Here is a 21,337-nt window from a genome sequence, read left to right as displayed (position 1 = left end):
CTCGAGAGAAATGGGGAGGGATCCTGGGAGCTGGAGCGTGGGAGCGATGCCGACAGGGAAAAATGAGGGGAGGAGCGGAGCGGCGGGAAAAGATGCGGTTTTCCAGACGGCAAGCTCCTCTGTCTTCCTGCTCGCTCGCTCGCTCTCTCTCTCTCTCTCTCTCTAACACACACACACACACACACACACACACACACACATTCTTGTATTCCGTACCATCTTGAGACCTGAGGAAAAGGCCTACCCACCCTTTCTAGATATATAAAGATGTGTATTTACAACATTAATAATATATACATACTATGCAAATATAAAAAAGCTTCTTGTGAAAAATGAGTTGGAATTTCACAAGAAAAAGGTCACAATTTCACAAGAAAAACTTTACATTTTGGCAGTTTTGTAATAAAAGTCGTCATTTTACTCAGCAGAAGTCGAAATTTTACGAGAAAAACTGAACGTTTGTGCAATATTATGATAAAAGTTGGAATTTTACTCAATAACAGTCGCAATTTTACAAGAAAAAGCTTAAAATGTTGGCAATTCTATGAAAAGAGTCGTAATTCTACTCGACAAAAGTCACAATTTTATAAGAAAACTTAAAAATGTTGGCAAAATTATAATAATCTGAATGATGCTTTTGCAAAATGATGACAAAAGTCAAGAACAACAAAAAAATTGGCAATGTTACAATAAAAGTCATAATTTTATATGCAAATGTCACCATTTTGCACTAAAAAGTCATAATTGTACTTAAAAAAAGTCATAATTTTACGAAAAAATATTGCAATATTATAGAAACAGAAAGAATATGAGAAATTGTTCCCAATTTTATAAGAAAAAAGGCGACACATTGTGAGAAAAAGGCTGCTTTTATTTATTTAAAAAAAAAAAAAATTGTTTGTAATTGGTTTTTAATCTTCATTATTTACTTCGTTATTACAGTATGTATCTATGTACATATTATTATTTTTTTTTTAAATTAATTTTGGCCAAAGGGCCGCATTTCAATCTCTTACACACACTTGTTATTTCATATGTTGGCCAGAGGGGGAGTACTTTTAAAACCGACACACACTCAATTAGAAAAATCCCTTGTATTTGTTACCTTCTTGGGACCTCTGAAAAATGCCTACCTCTTTAGGACCAGCCTTTCTAGATGTATAAAGATGTGTATTTACAACATTAATAATATATACATACTATGCACATATAAAAAAGCTTGTTGTGAAAAATGAGTTGGAATTTCACAAGAAAAAGGTCACAATTTCACAAGAAAAACTTTACATTTTGGCAGTTTTGTAATAAAAGTCGCCATTTTACTCAGCGCAAAACGAAATTTTACGAGAAAAACGGAACGTTTGTGCAATATTATGATAGAAGTTGGAATTTTACTCAATAACACTCGCAATTTTACAAGAAAAAGCTTAAAATGTTGGCAATTTTATGAAAAGAGTCGTAATTCTACTCGACAAAAGTCACAATTTTATAAGAAAACTTAAAAATGTTGGCAAAATTATAATAATCTGAATTATACTTTTGCAAAATGATGACAAAAGTCAAGAACAACAAAAAAATTGGCAATGTTACAATAAAAGTCATAATTTTATATGCAAATGTCACCATTTTGCACTAAAAAGTCATAATTGTACTTAAAAAAGTCATAATTTTACAAAAAAATATTGCAATATTATAGAAACAGAAAGAATATGAGAAATTGTTCCCAATTTTATAAGAAAAAAGGCGACACATTGTGAGAAAAAGGCTGCTTTTATTTATTTAAAAAATATATATATTTGTTTGTAATTGGTTTTTAATCTTCATTATTTACTTCGTTATTACAGTATGTATCTATATACATATTATATATATTTTTTTAAATTAATTTTGGCCAAAGGGCCGCATTTCAATCTCTTACACACACTTGTTATTTCATATGTTGGCCAGAGGGGGAGTACTTTTAAAACCGACACACACTCAATTAGAAAAATCCCTTGTATTTGTTACCTTCTTGAGACCTCTGAAAAATGCCTACCTCTTTAGGACCAGCCTTTCTAGATATATAAAGATGTGTATTTACAACATTAATAATATATACATACTATGCACATATAAAAAAGCTTGTTGTGAAAAATGAGTTGGAACACAATTTCACAAGAAAAACTTAAAATGTTGGCAGTTTTATAATAAAAGTCGCCATTTTACTCAGCGCAAAACGAAATTTTACGAGAAAAACGGAACGTTTGTGCAATATTATGATAGAAGTTGGAATTTTACTCAATAACACTCGCAATTTTACGAGAAAAAGCTTAAAATGTTGGCAATTCTATGAAAAGAGTCGTAATCCTACTCGACAAAAGTCACAGTTTTATAAGAACATTTTCAAATGTTGGCAATATTATAATAATTATTATTATTTCTCAAAAAATGTCACAAATTTTCAAGAACAACAAAAAAATTGGCAATATTGTGATCAAAGTCAGAATTTGACTGGACAAAGGTCACCATTTTGCATTAAAAAGTTATAAGTTTCCTGTTGGCCCCGCTGTGGACTGGACTCCCGCTGATGTGTTGGATCCACTGTGGACTGGACTTTCACAATGTTATGTCAGACCCACTCGACATCCGTTGCTTTCGGTCCCCCCTAGAGGGGGGGGGTTACCCACATATGCGGTCCTCTCCAAGGTTTCTCATAGTCATTCACCGACGTCCCACTGGGGTGAGTTTTTCCTTGCCCGTATGTGGGCTCTGTACCGAGGATGTCGTTGTGGCTTGTACAGCCCTTTGAGACACTTGTGATTTAGGGCTATATAAATAAACATTGATTGATTGATTGATTGATTGATTGATAATTTTACATAAAAAAGTAATAATTTTACATTAAAAAAAAGTAATAATTTTGGGAGAAAATATTGCAATATTACAAAAACGGAAAGAATATGAGAAATTGTTCCCAATTTTATGAGAAAAAAGTCGACACTGTGAGAAAAAGACTGCTTTTACATTATTTATTTATTTATTTTTATGTTTGCAATTGGTTTTTAATCTTCATTATTTATTTTGTTATTACAGTATGTCTCTATATACATATTTATTTATTTTTTTAAATGAATTTTGGCCAAAAGGGGCGCATTTCAATCTCTTACACACACTTGTTATTTCATATGTTGGTCAGAGGGGAAGCACTTTTAAAACGACACAAAATTATGACAAAAAACATAATTTTTACTAAAAAAATTTCACTATTTTACAAGAACAAAAAAAATTGGCAATATTGTGATAAAAGTCAGACTTTTATATGACAAATTTTGCATTAAAAAGCAATAATTTGACATAAAAAAGTAATAATTTGACATAAAAAAGTAATAATTTTACGAGAAACTATTGCAATATTACAGAAACGGAAAGAATATGAGAAATTGTTCCCAATTTTATAAGAAAAAAGATGACACATTGTGAGGAAAAGACTGCTTTTAGTTATTTTTATTTTGTAATTGGTTTTTAATCTTCATTATTTACTTCGTTATTACAATATGTCTCTATATACATATTTATTTTTTTAATACATTTTGGCCTAAAGGGGCGCATTTCAATCTCTTACACACACTTGTTATTTCATATGTTGGCCAGAGGGGGAGCACTTTTAAAACCGACACACACTCAATTTGAAAAATCCCTTGTATTTGTTACCTTCTTGGGACCTCCAAAAAAGGCCTACCTCTTTAGGACAATGATATAAAGATGTGTATTTACAACATTAATAATATATACACACTATGCAAATATTTAAAAAAAGCTTGTTGTGAAAAATGGGTTGGAACACAGTTTCGTGACAAAAACTTTGAATTTTGGCAGTGTTATAATAAAAGTTGTCATTTTACTTAACGCAAGTCAAAATTTTACAAGAAAAACTGAACATTTGTGCAATATTATGATAAAAGTTGGAATTTTACTCAATAGCAGTTGCAATTTTACAACAAAAAGCTTAAAATGTTGGCAATTTTATGAAAAGAGTCGTCATTTTACTCGAGAAAAGTCACAGTTTTATAAGAAAATATTTGCAATTTAGGCAATATTATAATAATAATCGGAATTTTGCTTGGCAAAATGACAAAAGTCATAATTTTTACTCCAAAAATGTCAGTATTTTACAAGAACAACAAAAAAATTGACAATATTGCGATAAAAGTCAGAATTTTATGTGACAAATGTCACCATTTTGCATTAAAAAGTAATAATTTTACATTAAAAAAAGTAATAATTTTACGAGAAAATATTGCAATATTACAGAAACAGAAAAAATATGACAAATTGTTACCAATTTTATAAGAAAAAAGTCGACACATTGTGAGAAAAAGGCTGCTTTTATTTATTTTTTAAAAATAAAAATAGTTTGTAATTGGTTTTTAATCTTCATTATTTACTTCGTTATTACAGTATGTCTTTATATACATATTAAATATATTTTTTTAAATAAATTTTGGCCAAAGGGTCGCTTTCAATCTCTTACATACACTTGTTATTTCATATGTTGGCCAGAGGGGGAGCACTTTTAATACCGACACACAGTCAATTTGAAACATCCCTTGTATTTGTTACCTTCTTGAGACATCCAAAAAAAGCCTACCTCTTTAGGACCACCTTTTCTAGATATATAAAGATGTGTATTTACAACATTAATAATATATACATACTATGCAAATATAAAAAAGCTTGTTGTGAAAAATGAGTTGGAACACAATTTCACGAGAAAAACTTGGAATTTTGGCAGTATTATAATAAAAGTCGTCGTTTTACTGAACGCAAGTCAAAATTTTACGAGAAAAACAGAACATTTGTGCAATGTTATGATAAAAGTTGGAATTTTACTCACTAACAGTCGCAGTTTTGCGAGAAAAGCTTAAAATTTTGGCAATTTTATGAAAAGAGTCGTAATTTTACTCGACAAAAGTCACAATGTTATAAGAAAAGCTAAAAATTTTGGCAACATTATAATAATTACTATTACTCAAAAAATGTCACTAATTTTCAAGAACAACAAAAAAATTGGCAATAGTGTGATAAAAGTCAGAATTTGATGTGACAAATGTCACCATTTTGCATTAAAAAGTAATAATTTTACATAGAAAAGTAATAATTTTACATAAAAAAGTAATAACTTTACATTAAAAAGTAATAATTTTACAAGAAAATATTGCAATATTACAAAAACGGAAAGAATATGAGAAATTGTTCCCAATTTTTGTAAGAAAAAAGTCGACACTGTGAGAAAAAGACTGCTTTTACTTAATTAATTAATTTATTTTTATTTATTTTTTTGTTTGTAATTGGTTTTTAATCTTCATTATTTACTTCGTTATTACAGTTTGTCTCTATATACATATTTATGAAATTTTTGTATACATTTTGGCCAAAGGGGGCAAATATAAATCTCTACACACACGTTTTATTTCATATGTTGGCCAGAGGGGGAGCACTTTTAATACCGACACACAGTCAATTTGAAAAATCCCTTGTATTTGTTACCTTCTTGACACATCCAAAAAAAGCCTACCTCTTTAGGACCACCTTTTCTAGATATATAAAGATGTGTATTTACAACATTAATAATATATACATACTATGCACATATAAAAAGGTTTGTTGTGAAAAATGAGTTGGAACACAATTTCACAAGAAAAACTTAAAATTTTGGCAGTTTTATAATAAAAGTCGTCATTTTACTCAACGCAAGTCGAAATTTTACGAGAAAAACGGAACGTTTGTGCAATATTATGATAAAAGTTGGAATTTTACTCAATAGCAGTCGCAGTTTTACGAGAAAAAGCTTAAAATGTTGGCAATTTTATAAGAAAAGCTAAAAATTTTGGCAACATTATAATAACTACTATTACTCAAAAATTGTCACTAATTTTCAAGAACAACAAAAAGTCAGAATTTGATGTGACAAATGTCACCATTTTGCATTAAAAAGTAATAATTTTACATAAAAAAGTAATAATTTTATGAGAAAATATTGCAATATTACAAAAACGGAAAGAATATGAGAAATTGATCCCAATTTTATAAGAAAAAAGTCAACACTGTGAGAAAAAGGCTGCTTTTACTTAATTAATTAATTTATTTTTATTAATTTTTTTGTTTGTAATTGTTTTTTACTCTTCATTATTTACTTCGTTATTACAGTATGTCTCTATATACATATTTATTTATTTTTTTAAATTAATTTAGGCCAAAAGGGGTGCATTTCAATCTCTCACACACTTGTTATTTCATATGTTGGCCAGAGGGGGAGCACTTTTAAAACGACACAAAATTATGACAAAAAACATAATTTTTATTCAAAAATGTTTACTATTTTACAAGAACAAAAAAATTGGCTATATTGTGATAAAAGTCTGACTTTTATATGACAAATTTTGCATTAAAAAGTAATAATTTGACATAAAAAAAGTAATAATTTGACAAAAAAAAGTAATAAGTTTACGAGAAAATATTGCAATATTACAAAAACGGAAAGAATATGAGAAATTGTTCCCAATTTTAGAAGAAAAAGTCGACACATTGTGAGAAAAAGACTGCTTTTAGTAAAAAAAAAAAAAAAAATTGTAATTGGTTTTTAATCTTCATTATTTACTTCAAGTTATTACAGTATGTCTCTATATACATATTTATTTATTTTTTAAATTCATTTTGGCCAAAAGGGGTGCATTTCAATTTCTTACACACACTTGTTATTTCATATGTTGACCAGAGGGGGAGCACTTTTAAAACCGACACACAGTCAATTTGAAAAATCCCTCCTTTTTGGTACACCCTACATTTTGATAGATTTCCCCACCAGGGGGTGCAAATAAGATCTCCCCTTTTTTTGTTTTTTTGTAACGTGCTTAGCTGCCGTCTTGTTTTATCATATATTGCTGCCTTTGCACCTGGCAACGTTTACTTTTGTATGCATATTAAATCAACAAAAAAAATCTTGACTTTGGAGCAATGTTCACGGACTCTAGTGTTTGGCTCTCTATTAGATGCAATGGTTTTCCGTATTGGGAGCATGATTTATGTCATCACTTGTTCACACCTCCTCATATGGAAGCTACTTTTCCTTGTTGGTGTCTCAAGAAGGGTAGAAATACAAGAACACACACACACACACACACACACACACACCCTCCCTTGCAGCATACTATTTTTGCACTCCTTTTCAGTCCATGTTCTTACTGTTTCCTTATTTTTAGTTCCAGTCCTACCATGCATTGTGCACACAACATAAATGTAAAGTTAGTCCACATATGTGAATTGTTGACATACAATAAAAAGTGTGTAACTTAACTCTTTCACTCCTGCATCGCTTTTATATCTCAAAGTCTCTGTGTCGCAGTATGCTAGTAACCAGGGGGTCAGCAACCGTGTGGCTCATTAGCACCGCCCTAGTGGCTCCCTGGAGCATTTTTAAAGGATTGAAAATGGAAAAAGATGGGAAAATATTTTTGTTGTTTTAGTATGTTTTTTGTTTGAGGACAAACACGACACAAACCTGTTAGAACTACCACTGTTGAATATGTTTGTGTGTATGCTTCACTGATGACACTATTTGGTCAACATAATTCTGTCCTACTCATTTCAGGGGTTCTTGAACTCACCATAGTGTGGACTGTGTTTGTCTACATGTAAAATCTTCTTTTGTCCACCAAACGTTTTATGCTGTGCGTGAATGCAGAAAGGTGAGCTTTGTGGATGTTATTGACTTCTTGGAGTGCTAATCAGGCATATTTGGTCAGTGCATGGCTGCAAGCTAATCCATGCTAACATGCTATTTAGGCTAGCTGTATGTACATATTGCATCATTATGCCAATATCCTTTACTTTTATCCTCTTTGTATATAATTTATATTTGCATGTTACTAATGGTTTCGAATGTTGTAAAAATGTGTAGAATAAATATTAAATGTAAATATTTCTGTCAACAAAGATTTGCTTCAGCCTGCGACACATAGTCATTTTGATAGTAGGCTAATATAGCTAATATAGACACTTACGTCATGTGTTGCCGTCATTATAACACTTATATAAGACTTTTAAAGTCATTTTGATAGTAGGCTAATATAGCTAATATAGACACTTACGTCATGTGTTGCCGTCATTATAACACTTATATAAGACTTTTAAAGTCATTTTGATAGTAGGCTAATATAGCTAATATAGACACTTACATCATGTGTTGCCTTCATTATAACACTTATATAAGACTTTTAAAGTCATTTTGATAGTAGGCTAATATAGCTAATATAGACACTTACATCATGTGTTGCCTTCATTATAACACTTATATAAGACTTTTACAGTCATTTTGATAGTAGGCTAATATAGCTAATATAGACACTTACGTCATGTGTTGCCTTCATTATAAGACTTATATAAGACTTTTAAAGTCATTTTGATAGTAGGCTAATATAGACACTTACATCATGTGTTGCCTTCATTATAACACTTATATAAGACTTTTTAAGGCATTTTGATAGTAGGCTATTATAACTAATATAGAAACTTACATCATGTGTTGCCTTCATTATAAGACTTATATAAGACTTTTAAAGTCATTTTGATAGTAGGCTAATATAGCTAATATAGACACTTACGTCATGTGTTGCCGTCATTATAACACTTATATAAGACATTTTTAAAGTCATTTTGATAGTAGGCTAATATAGACACTTACATCATGTGTTGCCTTCATTATAACGCTTATAAAATACTTTTAAAGTAATTTTGATAGTAGGCTATTATAACTAATATAGAAACTTACATCATGTGTTGCCTTCATCGTAACACTTATATAAGACACAACCCAAAAGGTTGTTTGTCATGTTTCCTAGTTCATGGGCTCAGGAACACTTCAGAAAACCACTGTCAGTAACTACAGTTGGTCGCTACATCTGTAAGTGCAAGTTAAAACTCTACTATGCAAAGCCATTTATCAACAACACCCAGAAACGCCACCGGCTTCGCTGGGCCCCGAACTCATCTGAGATGGACTGATGCAAAGTGGAAAAGTGTTCTGTGGTCTGACGAGTCCACATTTCAAATAGTTTTTGGAAACTGTGGATGTCGTGTCCTCCGGACCAAAGAGGAAAAGAACCATCCGGATTGTTCTAGGCGCAAAGTGTAAAAGCCAAGATATGTGATGGTATGGGGGTGTATTAGTGCCCAAGGCATGGGTAACTTACACATCTGTGAAGGCACCATTAATGCTGAAAGGTACATACAGGTTTTGGAGCAACATATGTTGTTATCATGGACGCCCCTGCTTATTTCAGCGAGACAATGCCAAGCCACGTGTTACAACAGCGTGGCTTCGTAGTAAACCTGCAAGCCAACATGAAACTAGAACAATAATGACTTCCAGAGCAGTAATAGAAAAACTGAAACAACTGCATTCCTCTCTAACCTCTTTCTGTTGCTCTCTCTCACACATCCGGAAACTTCTCTCGAAGGACGTCTGGAGGCAGGAATGAGAGTCAAAAAGTCCCAAAAAGACGAATGAGGAGGCCACCGTCGTCAAGTGTGCTGCAGCCCTAATAAAGAGCGCACTCATGCTGTCAGACAACAGGAAGTGCAGGTCAGACACGTCTCAGTCGCACATGTGCGGCTTCTCAAAGAGGAAATGTACAAAGAGACGGAAAAAAAGTGCGACGCTCAGCTCGTGCCCGAGTTAAAAGTCATGCTTGCGAATGTCGCAGCTCTTTTTCAGCCCAAAACGAAGCCCACAAGTGCATTGCTGACAAGGTGTTGCTAATTAGCTGACGACAAGTGCTCCTGAGAATGCAGGTGTGACCAGAACCAGGACCTAACCCTCTCACTGTCACCTCAGTCTATTTCACGCTGCACTGGATTCCAAGCAATTTAGACCCTTTACAAAAAAAAAAAGAGAATATCACGGACAAGTGTAGTTATTTCAATAATTCCATTGGAAAAGTAGAACGTCCATAGATTGTAGATTCAGGGCCCACAACTTAAACAAGTTCAAGTATTTAGTTTGGGCCTCCAGCTCACAAAACCCACGAAAAGAGGATTTAAAAAAAAAATGGCAATACTGTGAAGAAATCAGGTCATGAATGTTTGAAAGTGAGTGTCTCACTATACTCGACTACTAAAATCAAAGCACCTGCACAGGTTGACTTTGGTTCAATTGTCTCAGTTTGGGTGGATTTGGGGAAGACTTGACAACTTGACCCTCGTTGATACCCTCCATAGGATGTCAAGTTCATAGCCTTGGAAACAAATCTTAAATGTTACAAAAAAGTCTTAATGTTACAAAAAGTCTTAATGTTACAAAAAAGTCTTAATGTTACAAAAAAGTCTTAATGTTACAAAAGAAGTTGTGATGTGACAAAAAAGTCATCATTTACAAAGAAGTCTTAATGTTACAGAAAAGTCTTAATGTTACAAAGGAAGTTGTGATGTTACAAAAAGTCCTAATGTTACAAAAAGTCTGAATGTTACAAAAAAGTCTTAATGTTACAAAAAAGTCTTAATGTTACAAAGGAAGTTGTGATGTTACAAAAAGTCCTAATGTTACAAAAAGTCTGAATGTTACAAAAAAGTCTTAATGTTACAAAAAAGTCTTATTGTTACAAAGGAAGTTGTGATGTTCCAAAAAGTATGAATGTTACAAAAAAGTCTTAATGTTACAAAAGAAGTTGTGATGTTACAAAAAAAAAGTCATAATTTACAAAGAAGTCTTAATGTTACAGAAAGCTTCTGTTACAAAAAAAAAAGTCTGAATGTTACAAAAAAGTCTTAATGTTACAAAGGAAGTTGTGATGTTACAAAAAGTCCTAATGTTACAAAAAGTCTTAATGTTACAAAAAAGTCTTATTGTTACAAAAAAGTCTTCATGTTACAAAGGAAGTTGTGATGTTACAAAAAGTCCTAATGTTACAAAAAGTCTTAATGCTACAAAAAAGTCTTAATGTTACAAAAAAGTCTTAATATTACAAAGGAAGTTGTGATGTTACAAAAAGTCCTAATGTTACAAAAAGTCTGAATGTTACAAAAAAGTCTTAATGTTACAAAAAAGTCTTAATGTTACAAAGGAAGTTGTGATGTTACAAAAAGTATGAATGTTACAAAAAAGTGTTAATGTTACAAAAAAGAGTTAATGTTACAAAAAAGTCTTAATGTTACAAAGGAAGTTGTGATGTTACAAAAAGTCCTAATGTAACAAAAAGTCTTAATGTTACAAAATAAGTTACAAAAAAGTGTTAATGTTACAAAAGAAGTTGTGATGTTACAAAAAAGTGTTAATGTTACAAAAAAGTCTTAATGTTACAAAGGAAGTTGTGATGTTACAAAAAGTCCTAATGTTACAAAAAGTCTTAATGCTACAAAAAAGTCTTAATGTTACAAAAAAGTCTTAATGTTACAAAGGAAGTTGTGATGTTACAAAAAGTATGAATGTTACAAAAAAGTGTTAATGTTACAAAAAAGTCTTAATGTTACAAAAAAGTCTTAATGTTACAAAGGAAGTTGTGATGCTACAAAAAGTCCTATTGTTACAAAAAAGTCTTAATGTTACAAAAAAGTCTTAATGTTACAAAGGAAGTTGTGATGTTACAAAAAGTATGAATGTTACAAAAAAGTGTTAATTTTACAAAAAAGAGTTAATGTTACAAAAAAGTCTTAATGTTACAAAGGAAGTTGTGATGTTACAAAAAGTCCTAATGTAACAAAAAGTCTTAATGTTACAAAATAAGTTACAAAAAAGTCTTGATGTTACAAAAGAAGTTGTGATGTTACAAAAAAGTGTTAATGTTACAAAAAAGTCTTAATGTTACAAAGGAAGTTGTGATGTTACAAAAAGTCCTAATGTTACAAAAAGTCTTAATGCTACAAAAAAGTCTTAATGTTACAAAAAAGTCTTAATGTTACAAAGGAAGTTGTGATGTTACAAAAAGTATGAATGTTACAAAAAAGTGTTAATGTTACAAAAAAGTCTTAATGTTACAAAAAAGTCTTAATGTTACAAAGGAAGTTGTGATGCTACAAAAAGTCCTATTGTTACAAAAAAGTCTTAATGTTACAAAAAAGTCTTAATGTTACAAAGGAAGTTGTGATGTTACAAAAAGTATGAATGTTACAAAAAAGTGTTAATTTTACAAAAAAGTCTTAATGTTACAAAAAAAGTCTTAATGTTACAAAGGAAGTTGTGATGTTACAAAAAGTCCTAATGTTACAAAAAAGTGTTAATGATACAAAAAAGTCTTAATGTTACAAAAAAGTCCTGATGTTACAAAGGAAGTTGTGATGTTACAAAAAGTATGAATGTTACAAAAAGTCTTAATGTTACAAAAAAGTCTTAATGTTACAAAAAAGTCTTAATGTTACAAAGGAAGTTGTGATGTTACAAAAAGTCCTAATGTTACAAAAAGTCATAATGTTACAAAACAAGTTACAAAGGAAGTTGTGATGTTACAAAAAGTCCTAATGTTACAAAAAGTCTGAATGTTACAAACAAGTCTTAATGTTACAAAAGTCTTAATGTTACAAAGGAAGTTGTGATGTTACAAAAAGTATGAATGTTACAAAAAAGTGTTAATGTTACAAAAAGTCTTAATGTTACAAAAAAGTCTTAATATTACAAAGGAAGTTGTGATGTTACAAAAAGTATGAATGTTACAAAAAGTCTGAATGTTACAAAAAAGTCTTAATGTTACAAAAAAGTCTTAATGTTACAAAGGAAGTTGTGATGTTACAAAAAGTCCCAATGTTACAAAAAGTCTTAATGTTACAAAACAAGTTACAAAAGTTGTGATGTTACAAAAAGTATGAATGTTACAAAAGTCTTAATGTTACAAAAAAGTCTTAATGTTACAAAAAAGTCTTAATGTTACAAAGGAAGTTGTGATGTTACAAAAAGTCCTAATGTTACAAAAAGTCTTAATGTTACAAAACAAGTTACAAAAGAAGTGGTGATGTTACAAAAAGTATGAATGTTACAAAAAAGTGTTAATGTTACAAAAAAGTCTTAATGTTACAAAAAAGTCTTAATATTACAAAGGAAGTTGTGATGTTACAAAAAGTCCTAATGTTACAAAAAGTCTTAATATTACAAAATAAGTTACAAAAGAAGTTGTGATGCTTCAAAAAAGTCTTAATGTTACAAAAGAGTCTTAATGTTACAAAGGAAGTTATGATGTTACAAAAAGTCCTAATGTTACAAAAAGTCTTAATGTTACAAAAGACGTTACAAAAGAAGTTGTGATGTTACAAAAAAATCTTAATGTTACAAAAAAGTCTTAATGTTACAAAAAAAGTCTTAATGTTACAAAGGAAGTTGTGATGTTACAAAAAGTCCTAATGTTACAAAAAGTCTTAATATTAGAAAATAAGTTACAAAAGAAGTTGTGATGCTTCAAAAAAGTCTTAATGTTACAAAAGAGTCTTAATGTTACAAAGGAAGTTATGATGTTACAAAAAGTCCTAATGTTACAAAAAGTCTTAATGTTACAAAATAAGTTACAAAAGAAGTTGTGATGTTACAAAAAAGTCTGAATGTTACAAAAAAGTGTTAATGTTACAAAAAGTCTTAATGTTACAAAAAAGTCTTAATGTTACAAAGGAAGTTGTGATGTTACAAAAAGTCCTAAAGTTACAAAAAGTCTTAATGTTACAAAATAAGTTACAAAAGAAGTTGTGATGTTACAAAAAGTATGAATGTTACAGAAAAGTGTTAATGATACAAAAAAGTCTTAATGCTACAAAAGACAATGTGATGTTACAAAAAAGTCTTAATGTTACAAAAGAAAATGTGATGTCACAAAAAAGTCTTAATGTTACAAAAAGTCTTAATGTTGCAAAATAAGTTGTGATGTAACAAAAAAGTCTTAATGCTACAAAAGGAGTTGTGATGTTACAACAAAGTCTTAATGTTACAAAAGAAGTTGTGATGTTACAAAAAAAAGTCTTAATGTTACAAAAACGTCTTAATGTTACAAAATAAGTTGTGATGTTACAAAAAGTTTTAATGTTACAAAAAAGTCTTAAGGATACAAAAAAGTCTTAATGTTACAAAAGAAAATGTGATGTTACAAAAAAGTCTTAATGATACAAAAGAAGTTGTGATGTTACAAAAAAAGTCATCATTTACAAAGAAGTCTTAATGTTACAGAAAGCTTCTGTTACAAAAAAATGTCTGAATGTTACAAAAAAGTCTTAATGTTACAAAGGAAGTTGTGATGTTACAAAAAGTCCTAATGTTACAAAAAGTCTTAATGTTACAAAAAAGTCTTAATGTTACAAAAAAGTCTTAATGTTACAAAGGAAGTTGTGATGTTACAAAAAGTCCTAATGTTACAAAAAGTCTTAATGTTACAAAAAAGTCTTAATGTTACAAAAAAGTCTTAATGTTACAAAGGAAGTTGTGATGTTACAAAAAGTCCTAATGTTACAAAAAGTCTTAATGTTACAAAAAAGTCTTAATGTTACAAAAAAGTCTTAATGTTACAAAGGAAGTTGTGATGTTACAAAAAGTCTTAATGTTACAAAAAAGTCTTAATGTTACAAAAAAGTCTTAATGTTTCAAAGGAAGTTATGATGTTACAAAAAGTCCTAATGTTACAAAAAGTCTTAATGTTACAAAATAAGTTACAAAACAAGTTGTGATGTTAAAAAAAAGTCTTAATGTTACAAAAGAGTCTTAATGTTACAAAGGAAGTTATGATGTTACAAAAAGTCCTAATGTTACAAAAAGTCTTAATGTTACAAAATAAGTTACATAAGAAGTTGTGATGTTACAAAAAAATCTTAATGTTACAAAAAAGTCTTAATGTTACAAAAAAAAGTCTTAATGTTACAAAGGAAGTTGTGATGTTACAAAAAATCCTAATGTTAAAAAAAAGTCTTAATGTTACAAAATAAGTTACAAAAGAAGTTGTGATGTTACAAAAAAGTCTGAATGTTACAAAAAAGTGTTAATGTTACAAAAAGTCTTAATGTTACAAAAAAGTCTTAATGTTACAAAGGAAGTTGTGATGTTACAAAAAGTCCTAATGTTACAAAAAGTCTTAATGTTACAAAATAAGTTACAAAAGAAGTTGTGATGTTACAAAAAGTATGAATGTTACAGAAAAGTGTTAATGATACAAAAAAGTCTTAATGCTACAAAAGACAATGTGATGTTACAAAAAAGTCTTAATGTTACAAAAGAAAATGTGATGTCACAAAAAAGTCTTAATGTTACAAAAAGTCTTAATGTTGCAAAATAAGTTGTGATGTAACAAAAAAGTCTTAATGCTACAAAAGGAGTTGTGATGTTACAACAAAGTCTTAATGTTACAAAAGAAGTTGTGATGTTACAAAAAAAAGTCTTAATGTTACAAAAACGTCTCAATGTTACAAAATAAGTTGTGATGTTACAAAAAGTTTTAATGTTACAAAAAAGTCTTAAGGATACAAAAAAGTCTTAATGTTACAAAAAGTCTTAATGTTACAAAAAAGTCTTAATGTTACAAAAGGAGTTCTGATGTTACAAAAAAGTCTTAATGTTACAAAAGGAGTTGTGATGTTACAAAAAAGTCTTAATGTTACAAAAAAGTCTTAATGTTACAAAAGAAGTTGTGATGTTACAAAAAGTTTAAATGTTACAAAAAAGTCTTAATGTTACAAAAGAAGTTGTGATGTTACAAAAAGTTTGAATGTTACAAAAAAAGTCTTAATGTTACAAAAGAAGTTGTGATGTAACAACAAAGTCTCAATGTAACAAAAAAGTCTTATTGTTACAAAATAAGTTGTGATGTTACAAAAAATTCTTAGTTACAAAAGAAGTTGTGATGTTACAAAAAGTTTCAATGTTACAAAAAAGTCTTAATGTTACAAAAAAATCTTAATTTTACAAAGTCTTAATGTTGCAAAAGGAGTTGTGATGTTACAAAAAAGTCTTAATGTTACACAAGAAGTTGTGATGTTACAACAAAGTCTTAATGTTACACAAGAAGTTGTGATGTTACAACAAAGTCTTAATGTTACAAAAGAAGTTGTGATGTTACAAAAAGTCTTAATGTTACACAAGAAGTTGTGATGTTACAACAAAGTCTTAATGTTACACAAGAAGTTGTGATGTTACAAAAAAGTCTTAATGTTACACAAGAAGTTGTGATGTTACAACAAGTCTTAATGTTACAAAGTAGCAGGTTTATAGTACAAAGTTTTATACATATCTGACTTTTAGCTTCACAACATTATTTGGTTCCATTGTTGTTGCAGAAACACAACATGGTATTAAAACGAGAAAGTGCTGACATTCTTCGTCTGCCGAGCATTCCTTGCTGCTGTTTGTCTCACACACACACAATGTGAGGGCTGTGTCTCCTCCTCTTCACTCACACCAGCCTCTTTGTTTTGTCCACATTGTCGCCTACTTGTGTCGGCCTGAAGAACGTCAGCCGGGCAAAAAAAACAAAACAAACGCTGGCATTCTTAGAAAAAAACACTTAAATATTCGGGGAACGTTCTTCTGTGTCTGGGCGTTGTTGAAATATGTCGTTGTTACAATGTGGTGATGCTTTTGTGCGACTGACTGGTAGAAAAAGTTGACTTTCATTGTAGTCTCCTGGTGCGTGGACACGATCATATGTGGTCTCTAATAAAACATTGGTATTGACACCTGTGGCTGTAGGCAACCTCCTTATACACTATATACACTATGGAGCGGGGCCCTTCCTCTTCCAACATTACTGTGCACCAGTGCACAAAGCAAGGTCCATAAAGACATGGGTGACAGAGTCTGGTGTGGATGAACTTGACTGGCCTGATCAGAGTCCTGACCTGAACCCGATAGAACACCTTTGGGATGAATTAGAACGGAGACTGAGAAAGAAGAATAAGTTCCCCTATTTTCTAGAAAAGTGAAGTGTGGTGGTGGTGAAGTGCTGTGTAATTACTGTGCGGTGTCATTAGTATTGTTAAGTGACGATGTAATGGAGCCATAAAAGCCAGCAGCATCACTGGAGCGCACTGCCGTTGCCTAGCAACTGAAAGAAACCGGCGGTGCTTTTTACAAAAGGTGATATTGTGGGTGAATTGCATGACTCTTGACGTGTGCTCCATTGCCGAAATGTTGCGGAGGTATCACTCGGACTCATTCTGCATGCGCCGTATCGTTTTAGAGGAGGGGGAACGTGGCCAATCGCCATGGCGACGTAAACAAGGAAGCAGGGCGAGAGGAGGAGTCCAAACATTCCCCATCACGATATGTCGTACCTTTTCCCCGTCCACAAACGGCGTGGGCGGGAAAGAGGCCCGAGTCGGGAGTTTTTTGGTGCTCGTGTTCTACCCCATCCATCCTCCTGCGGTTACCGTGGCAACCGGTGTGAGAAGGAGGCTCCGGAGAGGCTGGATGAGGTCCCGGGATAATTAGCAGCTCGTTAAGGAGCACAGTGTGAGTGGATGCTGGGTAATCACCCGGGGAAGAGATCAAAACTACTTTTGAGTGCGCACAATAGAACGAAACACGAGGAAAAATATATATATATTAGTGTTCACGTCAAGAAGGGAAAGTAGCTTCCATATGAGGAGGTGTGAACAAGTGATGACATAAGTCATGGTCCCAATAACATTGCATCTAATAGAGAATGTCTCATTTGCACCCCCTGGTGGTGAAATCTATCAAAATGAGGGTGGTCCCAAAAAGGAGGGATTTTTCAAATTGAAGTGCTCCCCCTCTGGTCAACATATGAAATAACAAGTGTGTGTAAGAAATTGAAATGCGCCCCCTTTGGCCAAAATTAATTAAAATAATATTTATATAGAGGCATACTGTAATAACTTAAAGTAAATAATGAAGATTAAAAACCAATTACAAATTAAAAAAAAAATCTTTTTCTCACAATGCGTCAACTTTTTTCTTTAAAAAATTGGGAACAATTTCTTATATTCTTTCGGTTTCTGTAATATTGCAGTATTTTCTTGTAGAATTATTTTTTAATGTAAAATTATTACTTTTTTTTAATACAAAATGGTGACATTTGTCATACAAAATTCTGACTTTTATCACACTATATATATATATATATATATATATATATATATATATATATATATATATATATATATATATATATATATATATACATATATATATATATACATATATATATATATATATATATATATATATATATATTTAAAAACTTATATATATAAAGTAAAAATTTGAAGTGCTCCCCTTCTGGTCAATAAATGAAATAACAAGCGTGTGTAAGAAATTGAAATGTGCCCAGTTTGGCCAAAATTATTTAAAAAAAATATTTATATAGAGGCATACTGTAATAACTTGAAGTAAATACTGAAGATTAAAAACCAATTACAAATTTTAAAAAATAAAATAAATAATTAACTAAAAGCAGTCTTTTTCTCACAATGCGTCAACTTTTTCTTTAAAAAATTGGGAACAATTTCTCATATTCTTTCAGTTTCTGTAATATTGCAATATTTTCTTGTAAAATTATTTTTTTATGTAAAATTATTACTTTTTTTTAAATGCAAAATGGTGACATTTGTCATATAAAATTCTGACTTTTATCACACTATATATATATATACATATATATATATATATATATATATATATATATATATATATATATATATATATATATATATATATATATATATATATATATATATATATATATATATAGAAAAACTTATATATATATATAAAGTAAAAATTCGAAGTGCTCCCCTTCTGGTCAACATATGAAATAACAAGTGTGTGTAAGAAATTGAAATGTGCCCCCTTTGGCCAAAATTAATTTTAAAAAATATTTATAAAGAGGCATACTGTAATAACTTGAAGTAAATAATGAAGATTAAAAACCAATTACAAATTTAAAAAATGTAAATAAATAATTAACTAAAAGCAGTCTTTTTCTCACAATGCGTCAACTTTTTTCTTTAAAATAAATTGGGAACAATTTCTCATATTCTTTCGGTTTCTGTAATATTCAGTATTTTCTTGTAAAATTATTTTTTTATGTAAAATTATTACTTTTTTTTTAATGCAAAATGGTGACATTTGTCATATAAAATTCTGACTTTTATCACACTATATATACATACATATACATATATATATATATATATATATATATATATATATATATATATATATATATATATATATACTGAAACAATTGTGTGTAAAAATTCGAAGTGCGCCCCCTCTGGTCAACATATGACATAACAAGTGTGTGTAATAAATTGAAATGTGCCCCCTTTGGCCAAAAATATTTTAAAAAAAATTAAATAAATTGCCAATTTTTTTGTTATCGTTCTTGTAAAATAGTGACATATTTTCTCGTAAAATCCTTACCTTTTTATGTAAAATGATTACTTTTTAATGCAAAATGATGACATTTGTCATATAAAATTCGGACTTTTATCACACTATTGCCATTTTTTTTTGTTCTTCTTGTAAAATAGTGACATTTTTTTGTGTAAAATGACAACTTTTGCCAAGTAAAATTCAGCTTATTATTATAATATTGCCAACATTTTAAAGCTTTGTCATAAAATTGTCACTTTTGTCGAGTAAAATTACGACTCGTTTCATAAAATCGCCAACATTTTAAGCTTTTTCTTGTAAAACTGCGACTGTTATTGGGTACAATTCCAACTTTTATCATAATATTGCACAAGTGTTCCGTTTTTCTTGTTACATTTTGACTTGCGTTGCGTAAAATGACGACTTTTATTATAACGCTGCCAACATTCTACGTTTTTCTTGTGAAATTGTGACCTTTTTCTTGTGAAATTCCAACTCATTTTTCACAAGAAGATTTTTTATATTTGCATAGTATGTATATATTATTAATGTTGCAAATACAAATCTTTATATATCTAGAAAGGCTGGTCCTAAAGAGGGAGGCATTATTCGGAGGTCTCAAGAAGGTAACAAATACAAGTGTGTGTGTGTGTGTGTGTGTGTGTGTGTGTGTGTGTGTGTGTGTGTGTGTGTGTGTGTGTGTGTGTGTGTGTGTGTGTGTGTGTGTGTGTGTGTGTGTGTCAGCATCACACCAATCTTGGTGTTTTTCTCTCACTAGATAGTCATCACAGCTTCACAAATGGATGAAATCACACACACACACACACACACACACAGTGAGCGACATATTGTGCGGCAAATAGCCAATGTAAGCATGTGTGAGCCCAGCTGTCAATCAAATAATGAGTGAGTTGTGTTGTTGTGTCCTGGCAGGTTGGGTGACGTGGAGGTGACCTCACCTTGCAGTGGAGGTGAGTCATCACCTGTTGTCGTGGCAACTGTCACTGCTGGATGGCGCTGTTGTGGAAGTTCTGCTGGTATTGATGTTTTTTTACACAGCCGTGATCTTGGTGCACAAGCTGACACTTCATTAGGTACACCTGCTTCTGCTGTCCGGGAGCTCAATTAGAAAATACTGCGTTGATGAATGAATATCACATAAACACGATACTGTGAAACACAGTGCTGAAGTAGTGAACATAAACACAGGTACTGTGAAACACAGTGCTGAAGTAGTGAACATAAACACAGGTACTGTGAAACACAGTGCTGAAGTAGTGAACATAAACACAGGTACTGTGAAACACAGTGCTGAAGTAGTGAACATAAACACAGGTACTGTGAAACACAGTGCTGAAGTAGTGAACATAAACACAGGTACTGTGAAACACAGTGCTGAAGTAGTGAACATAAACACAGGTACTGTGAAACACAGTGCTGAAGTAGTGAACATAAACACAGGTACTGTGAAACACAGTGCTGAAGTAGTGAACATAAACACAGGTACTGTGAAACACAGTGCTGAAGTAGTGAACATAAACACAGATACTGTGAAACACAGTGCTGAAGTAGTGAACATAAACACAGGTACTGTGAAACACAGTGCTGAAGTAGTGAACATAAACACAGGTACTGTGAAACACAGTGCTGAAGTAGTGAACATAAACACAGATACTGTGAAACACAGTGCTGAAGTAGTGAACATAAACACAGGTACTGTGAAACACAGTGCTGAAGTAGTGAACATAAACACAGGTACTGTGAAACACAGTGCTGAAGTAGTGAACATAAACACGGTACTGTGAAACACAGTGCTGAAGTAGTGAACATAAACACAGGTACTGTGAAACACAGTGCTGAAGTAGTGAACATAAACACAGGTACTGTGAAACACAGTGCTGAAGTAGTGAACATAAACACAGGTACTGTGAAACACAGTGCTGAAGTAGTGAACATAAACACGGGTACTGTGAAACACAGTGCTGAAGTAGTGAACATAAACACAGGTACTGTGAA

The 21,337-nt window shown here is 31.0% G+C and overlaps 1 protein-coding gene across 1 annotated transcript in view; it reads right to left on the bottom strand.

The window, feature by feature from the left end:
- LOC133647021 (coiled-coil domain-containing protein 136-like) overlaps window positions 1-9,511 on the bottom strand; it is a 106,317-nt gene extending 96,806 nt beyond the window's left edge. The window contains exons 1-2 of the mRNA XM_062043061.1: window positions 9,446-9,511; window positions 1-162 (exon numbers count right to left, since the gene is read on the bottom strand). The gene's annotated coding sequence lies outside the window, so the exon portion shown is untranslated. The remainder of the gene's footprint in view (window positions 163-9,445) is intronic.
- Between the last annotated feature and the right edge of the window lie 11,826 nt (window positions 9,512-21,337).

The sequence above is a fragment of the Entelurus aequoreus genome, linkage group LG03, assembly GCF_033978785.1.
Source record: "Entelurus aequoreus isolate RoL-2023_Sb linkage group LG03, RoL_Eaeq_v1.1, whole genome shotgun sequence".
Lineage (NCBI taxonomy): Eukaryota > Metazoa > Chordata > Actinopteri > Syngnathiformes > Syngnathidae > Entelurus > Entelurus aequoreus.
Note: the sequence above shows the minus strand (reverse complement) of the source record. Positions and strands in the feature narration are given on the sequence as shown.